Source organism: Ambystoma mexicanum, chromosome 5q (assembly GCF_040938575.1).
Source record: "Ambystoma mexicanum isolate Mex_15411 chromosome 5q, UKY_AmexF1_1, whole genome shotgun sequence".
NCBI classification, from domain to species: Eukaryota; Metazoa; Chordata; class Amphibia; order Caudata; family Ambystomatidae; genus Ambystoma; species Ambystoma mexicanum.
This window is the reverse complement of record NC_090933.1, coordinates 515,628,526-515,648,548: the sequence shown is the minus strand read 5'-3', so window position 1 is coordinate 515,648,548 and position 20,023 is coordinate 515,628,526. Positions and strand designations below refer to the sequence as shown.

General features: G+C 40.7%; 1 long non-coding RNA gene across 1 annotated transcript in view; it reads left to right on the top strand.

Moving 5' to 3' along the window:
* The window catches only part of LOC138497491 (uncharacterized), a 285,446-nt gene extending 265,888 nt beyond the window's left edge, over positions 1-19,558 (top strand). Inside the window, exons 2-3 of the long non-coding RNA XR_011278598.1 lie at positions 18,933-19,086; positions 19,462-19,558. This is a non-coding gene — a long non-coding RNA (uncharacterized lncRNA). The remainder of the gene's footprint in view (positions 1-18,932; positions 19,087-19,461) is intronic.
* The last annotated feature ends 465 nt before the right edge of the window (positions 19,559-20,023 follow it).

Here is a 20,023-nt window from a genome sequence, read left to right as displayed (position 1 = left end):
CCTCTTAAACTGCGACCCTCCTGGTTTGCCCGGATGCGTTGAATGAAACCGTCGCAGCAAACGAGGGGCATTCATGTTGGACACTGGTTCCCATGTTCACTCCCTAGGTGGGTACCTTTTCGATTCCACCGAATATTGGAGGCGACCCCGTCTGTATCTGGAGTCACAAATCCTGGCTACTTCAAATTCGACCTGATCATTGTTGATCACGGGGGTAGGTCGAGGAGAGGTCCTGTTGTCAAGTGAGTAAGGTTTCAGTAAAGAGGTATGAAAGACTGGGTGGATCTTTTTCCAGGATTGAAATCCCTGTGAGCAGATGAATGGACTGGTCTTAATGGCTGTATGATCTGAGTTATTGTAAGCAAACTCTGCCACGGATATCAAGACAGACCAATCATCCTGGACCTGGGAGGCAAAGCATCGTAAATATTGTTCGAGAGTTTGGTTGACTCGTTCTGTAATTCCATTGGTCTGGGGATGGTATCCAGAGGACAAGGCTCATTGGATGCCTAACACCTTGCACAGATACTTCCAGAACTGGGAGACGTACTGGCGGCCCCGATCTGAAATGATCTTGGAAGGAAGGCCATGAAGTCTAAAGATGTGCTTTATGAATATTCCTGCCATTTGTTGTGCTGAAGGTAGTTTTTCCAAGGGAGTGAAATGGGCCATATGGGAAAACAGGTCTATGGTCACCATTATGGTCGTAAACCCTTTGGAAGGAGGCAGATCCACGATAAAGTCAGTAGCAATGGTCGTCCAGGGTCGGTCGGGTAAGGCAGGCTGATACAGGAGTCCGGCTGATTTCTTATTGTCATGTTTATTCTGACAGCAGATTGCGCAAGCTCGTATGTTATTTCTTACATCTTCGGCCATTCTGGGCCACCAAATGTTCCTCTGAATGATCCTGAGAGTTGCTGAAATACCACGATGCCCTGAGTAGAAGGAATCATGGCAGAGTTTCATGATTTTTACTCTCAATTCGTGTGTGGGTATCACTAAACTCTTCTCTTTGAACAAATATCACTCTTTTGCTGAGAGGTCCCATCTATTTGTCTGAAGAAACTCCTTCCAGAGGTCAGACGAAGATGTTGCAGAATGGATATTATCCATTAAAGAATTCGCGTGGGCAACAAAAAGGGAATCGGGAAACATTTTAGGAAGGGCACAGGTTCCCTCTGGTTCATAGTCCGGTCACCTGGAAAAGGCATCAGCGATAACGTTTGTAACTCCTGAAACATGATTTATCTGAAACTGATATTGAGCAAAGAAAAATGCCCAGCAAGCCTGCCGACTGTTTCTGCACTCTAAGGATTGGAGAATTTGTAGATTCCTGTGATCAGTCCTAACTTGAATTGGAAATCTGGCCCCTAAGAGCAGATGGCGCGATTCTGTAAATGCCTGTCGGATAGCTAGAAACTCCTTCTCCAGAACAGAATAGTGGGTTTCACTGGGGTTTAGAGTCCGAGATAGATAGGCAATGGGATGTTCTTTTTTGTCTTCCGATTGTTGTTTCAGAACAGCTCCTATGGCGTAATTTGAAGCATCTGTTTCCACCAGGAAGTGTTTGTCAATATCAGGTTGTGCCAGGATGGGTCCTCGAGTGAATCTTTGTTTCAACTCCTGGTATGCCGATTCTTGATCTTTAGTCCAATTAAAAGGAACTTCTTTCTTTAGCAAGGCGACTATGGGTTGTACAATGGCAGAAAAAGTTGGTATGAACTTCCAGTAGAAGTAGGCAAGACCCAGGAAGGATTGTATCTGTTTTACAGATGTGGGACTGGGCCAAGATAGGATTGAGTCGACTTTGGCAGGATCCATCTCAATTCCTCGAGGGCCTAGGATGAATCCCAGGTAACGAACTGTAGGAACATGGAAGATGCATTTCTCAGGTTTAGCGAGTAGATTATTCTCACGTAGATGTTGTAAGACCATAGAGACATGTTCTTGATGTTGTGTTGGATTCTTGGAGTCGATTGAGATATCGTCCAGGTAAATGATGACAAAAAGGAACAGCATGTCGGAGAACACTATATCCATGAACCGTTGAAACACTGCTGGTGCATTTGACAACCCGAAAGGCATTACCAAGTACTCGAAATGTCCAAAGGGTGTCCTGAAGGCCGTTTTCCATTCATCACCTTCTCTTATGCGGATCAAATGGTAAGCTCCTTGAAGGTCAAGTTTGGTAAAGATTACCGCTCCTCGGACTGCTTCCAGGATATCTGAGATCAGTGGTAGTGGATAACGGTCTTTTCGAGTAAATTGGTTAAGCCCCCTGTAATCCAAGCAGGGTCGAAGTTCCTTGGTATCTTTCTTGGGCACAAAGAATAAGGATGCTCCTGCTGGAGATTTTGATGGGCGATTGGTTCCGTTGGATAGGTTTGTATCCAAATATTCACGTAGGGCTCTCTTTTCAGGTTCAGAAAGTATGAACATCCTACCGAATGGTATGACTGCAGAGTCATCTGTTTTGATGGCACAATCTTCGGGTCTGTGAGGAGGTAATGCTTGCACAATTTCTGAGGAAAATACATCCGAGAATCGTTGGTAAAACTCAGGTACCTGTGTAACCGTAGACACACTAATGTGTGGGTTCTTAGTCTCCTGTGATTCCTGGACACAGGATGGAGCGCTTTGAGCCAGACAGTGCGAAAGACAATACTCTGATCCTAGAAACAAGGATCCCGCGGTCCAGTTAATGTACGGATTGTGTCTCTGAAGCCAGGGCATGTCTAGTACCATCGGATAATGGGCAGCCTTTATTAGATCGAAGTGTAATATTTCTTGGTGGTTGTTTATGGACAGCAACAGTTCTGTGGTTTGTTGGGTTATGGGTCCTGAAGATAATGGGCTTCCATCGATGCCTTCGACAGCCTGAATAATGTCCTTGGGTTCCCAGGAAATATTATGTTTTAAGGCCTAATCATGATCGAGGAAAATCCCCATTGCCCCACAGTCCACCAAGGCCAGGACGGAATATGTTTTATCCTTGGTCACTGATAGAAACACTTGAAGAATGACTAGATTGTTTGTGGTTTGACAGGGTTTACCTGGAGAAAACTTGGAGCACGAATCTTTCTCCCGAAACTGAGCTCCGTTCAAGATCGGGAGCTGGCATTTCCCGAACGCCTGGGTGGAGCTTTTGGGCAATTTCTTAGCAGGTGTTTGTCGGATGCACAATACATACATAGCCTCGTCTCAATTCTACGGGTTCTTTCTTGTGGAGAAATGGGACCTCGTAAGGAGCCAAGTTGCATTGGTTCCGGATCCGACTGAGGACTGGCAGTCGTCTCTTTGCGACTGGGGTAATTCAATGGAACCTTTGTTGGCAGGGAACGTGTCTTTTTCTTTTCTGATTTTCTTTCCTGGATACGGAAATCAATTTGTAATGCCAAGTCCAATAAGGCCTGGAAGGAGCTTGGGCGGGCTACCCAGGCAAGTTCATCCTTGATTTCGTTGTTCAATCCACGGCAAAAAAGAGTAAAACAGACTTCTAGAGCCGAGTCAGCTTCCTTGGCCAATTGTTTGAAATGGGTGACGTATGACAACATATACTGAGAACCTTGTTGAAACTCCAAAAGCCTCTCTTGGGCGCTATACACCTGCTCAGGTCGATCAAACATAGCCTTGAAGGCATCCACAAAGCCTTCATAGTTGTCCAGCAGTGCATCCTTTGCATTTACTAGAGGGGTCGCCCAAGCCAATGCGTTTCCTGAAAGATGGGAAATTATAAAGCCAACCTTGGCTCTGGGAGTTGAGAAATAGTAGGGTTTAAAGGTGAAATGAACCAAAAACAAGTCGAGAAAGGAGCGCCATGTCTTGGTGGTTCCGTCGTATTTGTCCACAATACCCCCTACTATGGCTCTTTCTTGGAAGGCAGAGTCCCTGGAGAGCATGAGTGGTTTTAAGGCGGCATTTTCCGCCTTTAAGTTTTGAACTTCAGTTGTCAGCTCTTACATACCTCTCATGAGGTCTTGGACGGCGGATTCCATTGTAGAATCAATATTCATTCCTTGGTGTCTCAAACTGTCACGCTTTGCTTGAAATCTCACCTGTTCGTCCTTTGAAGTCTTGGGCTGGTTCTTCTCCTTTTTCCGAACAGCTCGGGACTTGTAAGCGAGTCTGCGTTCAATTTCCAGGAAGGAGCAGAGTAGTGAAAGTCCCGGAAGGAAGGAACCAGGATGAAACCAGGAGAAGGAATGGGAGAAGTGGTGCAACGGGCGAAGGTCCAGGATAAGGGGGAGCACAAGGGCTAGGACGGGAAGGTCCTAAGATCCTGAACAAGGGCAGTAAGAGCACGGGAAAATACGAGCGCACTTGCCGAAGTTCGGAAAGACTAGCGTTGAGACGCAAAGCGCTGCGGGGGCGTGTCTCGTTTCAAGGAACTGGCGAACTCCTGGAAATGCTAGCGCGGTACTCGCGCACTAGCGTCGGCCATGTTGGGTGTGCCCTAGAAGGGGTGTAGCAATGCCTTATGGACCAAGTAGTCAAGAAGGGGCTGGAACGGCGAATCATGACACGCATGGCTCATCTTCACAATTATACCTAGATGTGACGCATGGCTAATCTTCACAATTCTATCAAGATGTGCTGCATGCTCTTCTGCGCAGATCTATCTAAATGTGATGCATGTCTAATCTTCACAATTCTACCTAAATGTGACGCATGGCTATTCTTCACAATTATATCTAGATGTGATGCATGGCTAATCTTCACAATTCTATGTAAATGTGACGTATGGCTAATCTTCATAATTCTATGTAAATGTGACGCCTGGCTATCCAAATGAAACACATTGCTGATCTTCCTAATATGTCTGTTGTAACACATTTCCTACCCCCAAAATAAATTTGGACACAACACATTTAATTTCCTGCAAAATACATCTAAATCCTGCATGGCGTCTGCCCCTCAGTATACATGCTGTTGCAACACATTTCCTTCCACAATTCAGTACAATGGCCAGCTATGATGTGTATCACAATGGCTGACTATGGAGTGTAGCACAATTCAGCTCAGAGGCCAACTATGTCGGCACCGTTTACAGAGTAGTAATAGTTTAAGAGTAGCTGGGTTTCTGGTGCACAGTAATGGTTGTGCTTCCCGCCAATTTTGCCTTACGATGTCTAGTTACAGGGTGTGGCAACGTTTAATACAAATTAGCTATGGTGCCGAACATAATGACTAACTGGGGCGCAGCACAGTTATGTCTCAGAGTACAACAGGGACATATAACACTGCTATACCAACAGTTTGGGATGAAGTATGGTTACTCTATGTAATTTAGGCTCCATCTAGACGATAGCTATTTTACACACTTAGACTGAGTGCGAAAATGGGTGCCTTACACAATTAGGCTTGATAAGAGGTAATAAGAGTAGTGGGGGGTTTCTGGAGTAGAAAATTACTTTTGATTACTAATGTAGTCCAGCCAATTAAGGTCAACATAACTCTAATGGGAAAGGCGGGTTTTGTCAATTTGGAATATTTGAGAGGATAATAAGTATGCTGGTATACCGTCTCATTGAGCCACAGTGTGATGATTTAGTAATGCGTTAAGGAGATGATATAAACCTTGTTGTCTTTCACTATATACAACATTATGCAGAGACTGTGATTTACATATGACTTCTCTCACGCTTTATTCATACTATTTTAAACATGTTTGGTCTTGTTTTTCTTATTTTCTCTTAAACCCCATCCATCCTTACCCAATATCCCTTCCCATATCACATTATGTTTGCTTATGTTTGATTTTATATATGAAGTGAACTTGTGATATGCCCAGATATGAAAAAGGGTCAGGAAAGAGCCGAAGCAAGTGTCATCAACAAGAGCGCTCCATTAGGATATTAATGATGTATACTCACAATTTTGTGTGATTCATAAAATACTCAATTTGAAAGCAAACCAAAAATGTGTGGCGAAGTTCATGTGTGAATACAACAAACTTATGTCTAACCTCAGAGGTGGGGAAGTGGTTCCTCCGATTATCTTTTCACATACGCAACACCTCTCCATTGTTCATTTAAAGAGGACACTAGGCCGAAAAAGTTGACCCCCAAAAATACCCCCCACCAAGTGCTTTCTAGAAGTTGAACCTGCAGAAAAAAAACAATTTGTAAAATACACTTAAACCACAGATAAAACCCATCAAAAGGACCTAAACAGGCTGGAAACGTATTACCAGGTGCTTGTTGTGCAGGATGCCTATGGATTACTAACTGCAAGCAAGGGAAACTGACAATAGACAGGCACACCAGCAGAAAAAACGATTTGTAATTTCCACATAAAACATCCCCAAAAGACCCCAAACAGGCTGGAAACATCCTGCCAGGTGCTTGCTCCATAGGATGCCTATGGATTACTAACTGCAACAGGGGAAAGTAGAGACAAGGGACAGGCACCCCTGACTACCTCAGCCAATTGCTATCAGACATCGGAGGGGAGAGGAAAAGTGAACAGAAACAAAGCACTACACCCCAAGGCAGACCTTTCTAGAAGTTGAAACAGCAGAAAAGAAAACGATTTGTAAAATACACTTAATCCACAGATAAACCCCTTCAAAAGGACCTAAACATGCTAAAAACGTATTACCAGGTTCTTGCTGTGCAGGATGCCTATGGATTAGCATGGCCATGGGCAGTCAATGGGTGAGCAAATAAGCAAACACCACCTACAAGCTTTGTGTCCCACCTCATATGCCATTCCTCCCTCTCTGTAGTCTAATGCAATAATTTCATTTTATAGGGTGCTCTAAAGCACCGCCTAATAGCCCAAACTAACAACTGTTACAGATCCTAGAACCCTCTCTCTTAAAACAACTAAAATAGCCCCTGATTTTATATATACACACAACTGTTTTCCAATGAAGATACTGGGTTTTGAAAATGCTTGCTAGCTGTGTTTTGTCGTTTTGCAGAGCTGGTAGTAACTGATTTACCCATTTTAATGTTGCCCAATTTATGGATCTCTAAGCATGAAAGGCTGAATTGGCTCTGTTGTCTGAGATTGCACTCTGCATGGATCCGCTCACCAAGATGTCACCTGTGTATTTTCCTTCCAATGGAGAATTGATCGTCTGTGAAGACCGTTCAGAGTATCTCAGGACATACATCCGGGGAGTTGTAGACTTGTCTAGAAAAACTGCACTCTGTACCTGGATACCATGTCTGCTGACCGCACGGGCACAGGCTAAGGGCTGTGTAGCAAAAGAAGCACAACACAAGACACAGCAGCAGACTAAAGACAACGATGATACTGGAACAACAATAACTGAAAAGACACAGGCCAGGAACAAACCAGTTCACTGCTGGCATGTACTCCACTGATTACAGATGCAAAGCAATGAGTGGCTTAAATCTTTCTTTTGTGTACTGCCTAAATCCCACCCCACAAGAAATGCCAATCAGATGCAGAAAGGCACAAGTGCAAATATAGAAAGACAGCAAGAGCATCACTAGAACCCATTCTCAAATGGGTTCTAGTGATGCTCATCCTGTGTCTCTGCAGATATTTTGGACTAAACCTCCCATGATCCCTCTCCATTGACCATGCTATCTTTCATGTCAAGAAAAAATAATCAAGAAACAGATTGCACAGCTGCAACAGCAAAAACACAATGAAAATGCGTTGCAAAGGCTCACAAAGGCAACCATATTTGCTCAGTGGCGGCTGGTGAATTTTTTCGTAAATATACGTCCCAGAGATGCCGCAGCGATCGAGCGTAGCAAGGTAACCCTCACCAATAAAGAGGGGTTCGGTGGGGTTCTCCCCCAAGAATTGTTTTAAAATAATGGGTTTAAATGGTGCATTTTAGAGCACACTTTTTAAAAAAAAAATTGGGTAAAAAACCAAACAGTTTACAATTGGTGTTGTAGGGTAGGTAAATCATGAAAAAAAAACAATACGAAGTCACCACCAGTGCACAGGAGCATTTCTCCAACACATTTTCATGATGCCCTGTCAGACAATATGTGCCAATATAAAACATTTTCACACTGGCTGTGCCCATACATTTCTATGCTAACTGCACCATTATACGCTAGTATTCCCATTTAAGAACATACTCATGTTTGCTTTGCACATAATGCCAGTAATGATACGATAACAAAACATGTCCATGTTTGTTCTGCCAATATATATGGCAGTATCCCCACGTAAGAACATACTCCAGTTGGCTTTACCATTAAAAATGCATGCCAAAGTATGAAAACATGTCCAAACTGGCTGTACTAAAATGCCAGTCGAGCTACATAATAACACTTATCATGCATGCTTTTTCAAAGATGCCCAATACAAAATGTCATGAGAATTCCGAAATTGGTGCACTCCTACTTTAAAGTGCTGTTTTGGAGAAGTAAACAAACAACTCAATTGAGTTTAAGGTGCAGGGGAGGAACTGAGATCCTGGCACAAGACCTCCACAATTAACAAAAAAGAAAGGAGAAGATTCAAGCTTTGAATCCTCCCATCCCCTGCACACTATATAGTGTTGGATAAACCAACTACTGTAATCTGAGGATAGAGATTTAAATATAGAAAATAATTTTCAACACAGTCATTTTTGTAAAACACATTTGTGTATATATATTTTTTTGTAAATAATAAATTGCATACAAGAAACAGTGACAATGTTATTGTACAAAGAAGAAATCATTGGAAGAATTGTTGTCAGTAGTCCGTTATTTTCAAGTGGCGACGAGTTTTGAGGGAAAATGCCTCTTCTTCATAGGCCTAAAAACAGACTATAAAGAAATATATGTTTTACAAAGGAACTGTCCAATTTGATAAACCATACATACTAGGTAGCTTATACATCGAGTCAATGTTAACAGAGAGATCAAAAACAATTTTTCTACCAAACACTTTTTGGTTTACATGATATAAACAAAAATACTCCTCATATATTTACATTCAGATTTGTTATAAGTGAGTAAAGCAAGAATACATTCATGTGTTCCAAAACAAGGACCCTAGGATCCTTTCCAAATTTAAACATGACCACTGATGTGGTGCCCCAAATTTTAAAAGTCAGGTAGGTGGGGGTCCCATGAACACCATTACTGTCCAACCAGAACACCGACTATGCGGTTAATTAATAATGGAATGAAAAAGGTTACCTATTAGTGCAGGAATGGAGAAGTGTGTCGATTACTGCCACCACAAACTGGTGTGTACACGGATGTAGCAAGAAACTGCTTCCAAAGTGATGCTGTAGATCGGCAAGGTGATTATAGTTTTCAGTAAGAATAAAGTAACAGGAGCCAGTTCAATCTAAGAGATGAAAGCAAATTGAATACTTATGTCAAGTATAGTGTTGAAAACAGTCAAAGAGAGGCCGAATACTCCTAAGGCATACGGTTCTCAAGATAACACTACACAGTTCAGTATAAAACTGCAATCATCGTCAAGAAGGGATACAAAATTTAAAAGATAATGATGTTGCTACTGCATATTGCACTGGGATATAGCAGTCCCAATAGGACCTTACAGCAGCAAGCCAACTGTTTCCATATAGATACTCACGAAAGCCAAAAAGAAAGACAGGTGCATATGTCTCGTGGTATGGAACCCGCCATACCAGGAGAACCAAGTAATCAGGGGATTATGTACACTAGAATTGAAAATGTGGGGATGGAAAAAGCCCAACAAGACTTACACCAATCCAAAAGCGAAGTGAATATGGCAGTCAGGTGGTGTACTAATGCTATGTCTTCAAAGACCATCAGTGCCAGCCAGAGTTTACTCGACGTGCGGAAAATTTCGAAAGTGAAGCAATCTACAAAAACATTTTTTAACGAAAGAAACCTATTAACTAAATATTGAACAAGAGTACGGGAACAAATAATGTAAATAGATAAAGTCATACCCAGAAATTGGTTTATTCGAGTATGCGTTCGGTAAGTGTTAGTCCATCAGCTGGATGTGTAAAGACCAGAGCTCTCTGTAGCTCTTACTGCCAGAACTTCACTGTGAAGGCAGAGTCCTGAAGTAATTCACTAGCGCGGACGCTGAAACCAACGTGAAGAAAGTGCATAAATACACGTAACGATTCATAACTTTTCAGAGAGTCCCTGACATTCTATTCAAGGAGCGATGATTCTTACCTCCGACCGCGAGGAAAAGCGCAGTCACGAATTTGCATGCAAGCATCGGCATAGGTCGTCATGGTAATGAAGTAAAACCCTTAAAAAAGGAATAGGTGATGAATGCATCATGTGATAATCCAAGCGGATGCAATAGACGTCAAATCAGAAGAAGGACAAAGAGTGTCCTTTTCGGTGTAGCGCGGTGGCCATGTTGAAATGTAACTCAAGTGCTGCGAGCAAACATAACATGTTCAATGGATGATTAAGGAGGTTCTTACAAGGGAAAGCTGAGGAAACAAAATAACTAGAGATTACAGATAAGGAAAATGGGTGAATAGAGGGACAAGAAAAAATAATGAAAAAACAGTATAGAGTAGTGATATAAACAGTATCAAAAGTCGTATAAATGGGAAAAACAAATTAAAATAGAAATAGTATTAACAAGGGTGGCTAATGTGTACTGTAGTTAAGAACGTAATAAGAAAGTCTGAAAGATTAATAAGAGTGTGGAGTGACCCAACAAGAGGTCGAAACTGGTACTGATAAAAGGGGAATAGAGACCGCAAAAAGGTCCTTACTCAAGTCGGACAGTCATGGATATCACATAGTGGACCAACCAAACCCAGCAGTGCTGGTGCTGTTAGTTGTAGAAAGAGGCATCATATCACAGTGATCATCACTGTACAGAGAAAGTAATCTCAAACTTCAGGTTTTAAATCCTAATGGAAAACAAACATAATAATTGGTTAACATGTGCTGTAAGAAAAACAATTAAGAGGAGTTATTCAATTTACATGATATTGTTGTGGTACATAAAAGAAAGTTCAATTCACAAGGTCTAATGTAATACATAAAGAGTGGAGGGCGAGATTGGTTTCACAACATCTCCCTGGTAGAGTACCCAGGAGTCTACAAAAAATTATAAATCACAATAAGATTAAGATCAAAACAAATGTTTACACATTAAAAGCAGTTGTATTAAGCCCAGATGGCGCAATTCAAAATCAACCCTTATAGAAAACAATTCAGTGAATGCTCTTCATTTAGTCCTTTGGGTTGCACAGTGTCTAAGAGGTTGATCCAAAATAGTTCTCTCCGAAGGAGCATAGAGTGATAATCACCACCTCTTTGGGGTTTCCTTACAACCTCAAGAATCTGAAATCGCATCTGGGCAATTGTATGGTGTTCGGAGTTAAAATGTCTTGCCACTGGTGAACGTTGATTATTACATCGTATGTTGGATTTATGTTCTGTCCAACGTTCCTTAGCTGGTCTCATAGTTTGACCTACGAACAGTTTACCGCAGGGGCATTTCATCGTGTAAATAACTCCTGATGTTAAACAAGTAGAGAAGTCATGAATTTTTATTTTCTTGCCTGTTTGTGGATGGGAGAGCAAATTACCCCTGGTGATGTTATTACAGTGTGTGCCTTTCTTCTGAGTGCTCAGGAATCGTTGATTTTCTTTCAGTGGCCTTTCGGCTTTAATGAGTCTGTCCCTCAAATTTCTACCTCTTTTTAAACACATCATGGGGGCCTTCGGGAACAATTTGAGAAGTGATGAATCATTATGTAAGATTGCCCAGTGTTTCTCAATACTTTTGCTGATTTGGAAACTCTGGCGTGAGAATTTAGAGATGAATAGTAATCGGATGTCTTTCTCACGAGGTTTTGATTTTAATAAATAATTTCTTGTCACGTTAAGGGATCTAGTCTTGGCATCATTCAGTACTTCATCAGGGTAACCTCTTTGTTTAAATTTTTCAATGAGTGTAGAACATTCAGTGTCAAGGACCTCTGGTTCTGAGATGATTCTCTTTAGAAGAATTCTAAAGAGGACTTAGAATTGATCTCGAACCTACATTGTGCAAAGAATATCCCGAGTTCATTAAAAGGTGGAGACAAATATTGAACTAGTGTTCCTTGGATCTTATCATTCTGTCGATAGAAGAATTATCAAAATCATTGACAACGCTAGAAACGGATATTGAAAATACTAAGAAAGCTCTTTCGACTTTTATTAATAAAGAGGAACTGTCACAACTACTAGAGGAGGTGAATAGCAAACTGGATGATTTCAAAACTGGCCTGGAGACAAAAAATGTTCACAAATTCAGGAGAGATACACTAGACTATAAACTAGACATTGTGTATACATGGAAAGAATACTATCAACAACAGGACTCTACAAGAAATAAACAACCCTTCTTTAATAAGAACAAGCCAATGCCGAACAATTCTACTAATACCTCTGAAGCTTCGAGCAGTGAGGTAGAAAACCAACAAGAACCTAGCGAACGCCCACATCAGCCACGAACACCAGAGAAAGAACAACGTGGCTTTAGTCAAACACCTAGCACTTCCACAGCGCCTACTTCAGAGATACCACCCACATCCTATTCTTTTTTAGACCGGCTAAGATCCGACGCAGCCAAAAAAAGAAATCCTCCCAAAAAAATACCCCCTCAGCCCAAGAAGACCTAGTAGTCAATATTTCAAGATACCAACTAAGTCAATTTGAACACCAGACGCTCCAAAAGGGACTCTCATTTGTTCCCCATTATTCAAGTACTTTATTGAAAGAAAATATCAGCTTCTTTAAACTGATGCGAAAGATGAAACTTAAAGTCTTTTTTGATTTAATTGAAGTACCTGAAAAGGAGGCTCAGTCTGAATTTCTTGAAATGAAATCCAAGAGTACATTTGCTCCTCCGGTTCAGAACTGTATTTTGAAATCTTTTCAAAAATCTGTTCTTAATGACTTTAAGAAAATCAACTTCAAAAGAAAACAGCGCACAAATTTGACTGCGAGGGAAAAACAAGCACTCGACAGACTCTGGCGAAATCCAGAAATTATTATCAAACCGGCGGACAAGGGTGGTGCCTTGGTGATATTAGATACATCGAAGTATAAAGTAGAAGTGGAAAGACAACTTGCTGATACAGAGACTTATATGGAAGTCAATACAGATCCAACCGAACAAGTGAGAGAGATAATCAAGAAAACCTTAGATGCGGCAGAAGAAGAGGAAATTATTTCATACAAAACTAAAGCGTTTTTGACAAATTCACATCCAATCATGCCGGTTATTTATGTTTTACCGAAAATTCACAAAGATCTACAGAACCCACCAGGACGTCCAATAATAGCGGCTAGCAATAGTCTCTTGGAACCACTTGCACAATATGTAGATAAAATAATCCAACCTCTAGCACAAAGGGCTCGTTCCTACATCAAAGACACCAATGATTTCCTATTGAAATTGACAACGATTTCCTTTGATCCAACTACGGACATTTTGTTTACTATGGATGTCACCAGCCTTTATACAAATATTACTCATCAGGCAAGACTTGAGGCAATCGAATGGGCACTCCTAAGAACAGCCAGCAACATTAAGTCTGATAGACTGTTTGTCATGCAGCTACTTACAATTGTCTTGAATAATAACTTTTTCATGTTTGAGGACAAATATTATATTCAAATTTCTGGTGCCGTGATGGCTCCCAGTTATGCAAATATCTTCATGACATAGAAGAGACGAAAGTTCTCGATAATCAGATGTGGAATCAAAAATTGAAACTCTACACGAGGTACATAGACGACCTCTTCGGTATCTGGAGTGGAACAGAAGAAGAACTAACACAATTTTTCAAGTTTATGGACACATTGGCACAAAGGATCAAGTTTACCTACAAAGTGAGTAGAACATCATTGGAATTCCTTGACGTAATGGTGTATGAACATCAGGGGAAACTTTCTACTACCGTATTCACCAAATCAACAGATAGGAATAGTCTTCTCCTTGCATCTAGCTTTCATCCACAAACAACAATCGAAAGTATCCCTCTGAGCCAACTATTGAGATACCGAAGAATCGTATCCGAAGAAGATGAATTTGATAAAAAAGCGAATGAACTAACCAGGAAATTACTCTCGAGAGGTTATGACCAGACACAGCTACAACATGATAAAGAAAAAGTCAAGAACATTACTAGACAACAAGCTTTGAGTCCAACTGCCAAGAAAGATACTACTGACATTGTGTATGTCACTACTTACTCGCAACAAAGTAGACAGATTAAAAAGATAGTGAAAAATAATTGGGAGAAATTATCACTTGATCCTAAATTAGTAAGCCTTTTTCCGACACCTCCACTTTTTGCTTACAATAAGAGCAAGTCAATCCGAGATTGTCTGATCAAATCAGACTTCTCCGCAAAGAAAATACAGATGAGCAACTTTAAGGGAACCCTCCCATGTAACAACTGTAACTGCTGTCACAATGTCCTGCAAGGTAATTACATTCATCACCCTCATAAAGGTAATAAGATTGCACTAAATCACACTTCCACATGTGACACTCGGAGTGTTATTTATGGCATTAAGTGTCCCTGTGGGCTCTATTATGTGGGTCTTACAGGCAGGAAAGCCAAACAACGATGGTGCGAACATAAATCTAATGTGCGACTAAAACTCATGAAATCCCCCGTAGCACAACATTTTAATGAACGCAATCGCACAATTGCACAAATGCAGTTTGTAATTTTGGAACATGTTAAATTACCTAGACGAGGAGGCAACCTACAAAAATTGCTTCAACAAAGAGAAACATTCTGGATAGACAAATTGGACTCAATGGCTCCCCGGGGAATGAACTTAGAATGGGATTTGTATTGTTTTTTGTGATAGACTGTCTGCTATAAAGTTTTGTGATTGAAGGTTCATTACTGTTTTTCGAGATCTAATTGGGTATATATTTTCGATGGACTATCTGTTGCAATGTTTTGTGATTTAATGTTCATCACTGTTCTTGAAGATCAAAAACCTTTTGTATGTTTAGAAGCGATATTGTTTGTTCTAGATATACTGGTTGTTACATACAAACTGTTGAGACATGCATCTGAGATATTTTTGTTAGATGGTTATAGAGGAAATTTGTTTTGTAACTCTATAACGTGTTGCCAACTATGACCGTAAGTTGGTCATATACCGATAAACCTGTGAGCGAATGAACCTCCAGTAAAGAATAGGCAAAACGGGCAGTCAGTTCCTTTTGTCCCTTAGATTAACCATTACTCTATAATACCAGCTAGGTTAGTTCTCATTCACATAACCGCATGGATAGGCGTTAATTACTTTCCCTTCCAACATGGCCGCCGTTTTGAACCGCCCTTACATTCTAGTCTATTTACCCATATACGTCGCCACTAGCCACGCTGAAACTGTAGGAAAAACAGGAAGTTTGCTGTACTCCCGTTAGGCAAATGCGGTGCAAGGCTCGTACTTATTGAAGCAGGTAACTCTCTCGCTCCAGCGGCTAACACAAACCCGTGAGATAGGGTGCGATTCTAGTTCATGTAGACTAACACGGGGGTGCGATTGTATCCCCCTTTCTAACAGAGTTCCACAGCGGTCTTACCGCCGCGTTGTAGATGGCATCAGTTACCGACGCGAAGCTCCACGCACGTACATTTAAAGGTTGTCTTGTGACCTTATCCGTCTTATTCTCCATGGGAATTGGAAATTAACGACGTGGAACGGTAACACCTCATTCAACCAAGGAAGTCACACCATACTCAGCTCCAGGTAACGCCTCATAGCCAAATTTAAAGAGTTTATCCAGGTCATGTACTTCTAGCATAGATTTAAAACAACAATACCTTTGTCTATTTATTACAGCTGCTTGCACTTTTTCTCAAGATGCGGCTTTGGAACAGTTGAAGTACCCTACGATCTCCATACCTAGCATCGACTACCCCGATAGGTGAGCTATGAAAGTTTTTTTCAGCCCAGCGATCTGAGAGTGGGACCCAGTGCTTCGTTGCGCCTCTGGTCCCATTCCAGATCGCCATTGCACTCACTATTAACACCTACCTTTAGTTTGACAGTAAGGTGCAATTTTCTGTCATTTTTAGGTTCAGGAAGTCCACAGAGTGAACTCTTTGCGAATATTGACCCAGATCTTTGACCTTAAGTACTGGTTAGTTAAGTGATTGGTTATCACAGCCCCTAGTCTTGTTTCTTTTTCTTGTTCTTCTGAGAAATGTAGCAACTTGATATTATAATAATTACCTCCTATTAATTTTACAGAAAGAATTATCTGATATCATTACCTGAAGAAGGGTTAAAGTAAACCCGAAACGCGTAGTATAGGACAGAAGACACAACAACAACAGCACTTCTCTGTCTAGATATCAGTGTATATTATTTGAATGAAACAGTTTGTCAACAATTGAATTTGTAACCCTGATGTGTTTTCGAAAAGTTTATTGAACGATCACTTGTGCAGAGATTTTTTCATATGAAATTTGTGTTTGGAAATTGTTGAAATATTACCGACAAGAGTTTACTGTTGGTCATTTGTTTTGAATACTACTTACCTTATTTTCAAACCTTATATAAAAAAGCTTTTTTGAATTGTCTTATTTAAAGTTATTAAGAGTTTGAACGAAAGTGTCTTAGCAGCTATCTGGCTGCTACGGTTTGTGCCCCTGTTTGTATCGCGAGTTGCTCTTTGCGATACCTCCCCCTTTTTCATGATTCTCTTTAGCCTCAAGATCTGGCTATATGGAAGGCTTTGTAACATGGCTTTGGGGTAGAAGCTTGAAAAGTGTAATAGGTTGTTTGCATCTGTAGGTTTATGGTAAATGTTGGTCGAAATGTTACGATTCTCTAACTTCAGGTTCACATCTAAGAAGTGAAGAGATGGATTTCCAATTTCCATGGTGAAATTAATTCTTGAATGTACTGAATTCCAGTTCATCATGAGTCCCACACCATATTCCAAAGATGTCGTCGATGAAACGTTTCCATATCAATATGTATGATGACCATTTGGAATGATCTAATACATAGTCACTTTCAAATTTAAACATAAAGGTGTTTGCATACACAGGTGCCATGGAAGACCCCATAGACGTTCCCGATATCTGTAGATAGTATTTGCCAAAAATCGAAAATAACTATTGTATAGTATGATGTGCAATAGTTCAATAATGAATTCTGCCTCTCCTCTGAGATTCGTTGTATTGAGAAGTAGCCATTCGACCGCTTCAATGCCTTCACCAAGAGGTATAGAGGTATAAAGGCTACACACATCAAGACTGAACAAAATACAGTCTGAGCTAATAGCCGTGATTTCCTTCAAACAGTTGAGAAAGTCAGTGGTGTCCTTCAGATAGGTGGACGTAGCTTGAACCAAAGGTTGAAGTAATGTGATAACATATACTGAAAGGGGATCAAAAATACTTTCAGTTCCCGCTACAATTGGTCGTAATGGTGGGTTCAAACGGTCTTTGTGGATCTTTGGCAATCTATAAAATACTGGTGTGATAGGATGTTTATTAATAAGGTATTCAAATGTTTTGTCACTAATCCATTGATTGAGTTTAGCTTTCTCTAAGGTCTTGATGATTAATGATTTAATCTCGAGAATAGGATCATTGTCTAGTTTCAAGTATGTACCCTCATCGCCAAGTAAATCAAGACATTTCTTGTTGTAAAATGGAGTGTCCATTACAACGATGACACCTCCCTTATCCGCAGGCTTAATAGTTAGCGATTCATCTTTAGCCAAGCTCTCTATATGATCCAATTGGCTGTTTTTAATGTTCAGTGGTGTGTTTCTTTTGTAATTAATTCTGTTGAGATCTTGTAAAACATTTTTTAAAAAAGATTTAGCACTGAATTTTGGATGTGAGGGTCAAAGGAGCTTTTAGGGCGCATTTCTAATGGGTCATCAGTTGTGCTGACAGATTCCATCACTGGTTGCGAGTCAAAGAATATTTTCAATCTAATTTTCCTTAGAAGTCGATGTAAGCAAACCTTCTCATCAAAGAACGTGGTGTTGCAGGTCGGGACAAATGACAGACCTTTATTCAGTATATTCAATTGACCACTAGACAATGGGCCTGATAATAACTTGGGCGTTACCGCCGGTGGTATTACCGCCGGTGGTAATAGCCCTACTGCCGAACTCCCCGGCGCTAATAGCGCCGGATCACGAGTTCGGCAGTAAAGTAATTCCCCATTCCCCATTGAGCCCATTTGGGAATGCCCCATTCCCCATTGGGCTCAATAGGGAAAATTCACGCTCTTACCGCCGGCGGACTTCCCGCCGGCGGTAAGAGCACGAATTTTCGGCGGATTGGGTGAAATCTGCCGAAGTCCTGCTTTGGCAGACCCTTAAATCCGGCGGTATTAGCGCTACCGCCGGATTTAAGGGTTACCGCCAAAGTCGTGCTGAGGCCCAATGTCTTGCTGGAGAAGTTAACCACTAGATTCACAGAGTTTATTTGTTCTTTTATCTGGGCTGTTTTTTTGTTGCCTCTCCTGGCTTTTGTAAAAAAGCACCCGAGTTTGATGGTTCATTAACTATTTGTGGTGTTGAGTTATTATTTTCGGATAAGTCTTCAAATTGTGTGGCGGGAATAGACTGATGTGGAGCACGATTTTGTATTGGTTCACCTATACTGCTGTCACTGCTGTTACCACTGTTGCCAGAATTTGCTGATTACTTGGTTCTCCTGGTGTGGCGGGTTCCATACCACGAGACATATGCGCCTGGCCTTCTTTTAGGCTTTCTTGAGTATCTATATGGAAACAGTTGGCTTGCTGCTGTAAGGTCCTATTGGGATTACTATAACCCAGTGCAATATGCGGTAGCAACATCATTATCTTTTAAATTTTGTATCCCTTCTTGACGATGATTGCAGATTTATACTGAACTATGTAGTGTTATCTTGAGTACCATATGCCTTAGGAGTATTCGGCCTCTCTTTGACTGTTTTCAACACTATACTTGACATGAGCATTCAATTTGCTTTCATCTCTTAGATTGAACTGGCTCCTGTTACTTTATTCTTACTGAAAACTATAATCACCTTGCCGATCTACAGCATCACTTTGGAAGCAGTTTCTTGCTACATCCGTGTACACACCAGTTTGTGGTGGCAGTAATCGACACACATCTCCATTCCTGCACTAATAGGTAACCTTTTTCATTCCATTATTAATTAACCGCATGGTCGGTGTTCTGGTTGGACAGTAATGGTGTTCATGGGACTCCCACCTACCTGACTTTTAATATTTGGGGCACCACATCAGTGGTCATGTTTAAATTTGGAAAGGATCCTAGGGTCCTTGTTTTGGAACACATGAATGTATTCTTGCTTTACTCACTTATAACAAAGCTGAATGTAAACATATGAGGAGTATTTTTGTTTATATCATGTAAACCAAAAAGTGTTTGGTAGAAAAATTGTTTTTGATCTCTCTGTTAACATTGACTCGATGTATAAGCTACTTAGTATGTATGGTTTATCAAACTGGACAGTTCCTTTGTAAAACATATATTTCTTTGTAGTCTGTTTTAGGCCTATGAAGAAGAGGCATTTTCCCTTGAAACACGTCGCCACTTGAAAATAACGGACTACTGACAACAATTCTTCCAATTATTTCTTCTTTGTACAATAACATTGTCATTGTTTCTTGTATGCAATTTATTCTTTACAAAAAAATATATATAAACAAATGTGTTTTACAAAAATTACTGTTGTTGAAAATTATTTTCTATATTTAAATCTCTATCCTCAGATTACAGTGGTTGGTTTATCCAACACTATATAGTGTGCAGGGTATGGGAGGATTCAAAGCTTGAATCTTCTCCTTTCTTTTTTATCAATACAAAATGTCATGCCACAGAAAGAATAATATCACTGATCATGCTTGCATTCTCAACGCTGCCCAATATAAAATGTCATACTACAATAAGGAATCGCTAGACTGGATGCATTACTGTGCAAGTTTATCTACATAATAACACTTATCACGCTTGCTTTATCAACCATGCTGTCACAGCAACGCAATGGTCACTGTGGCACAGATGGAGGAGGACACCTTGTTAGCCCGTGATGTTCTTGCTTGTT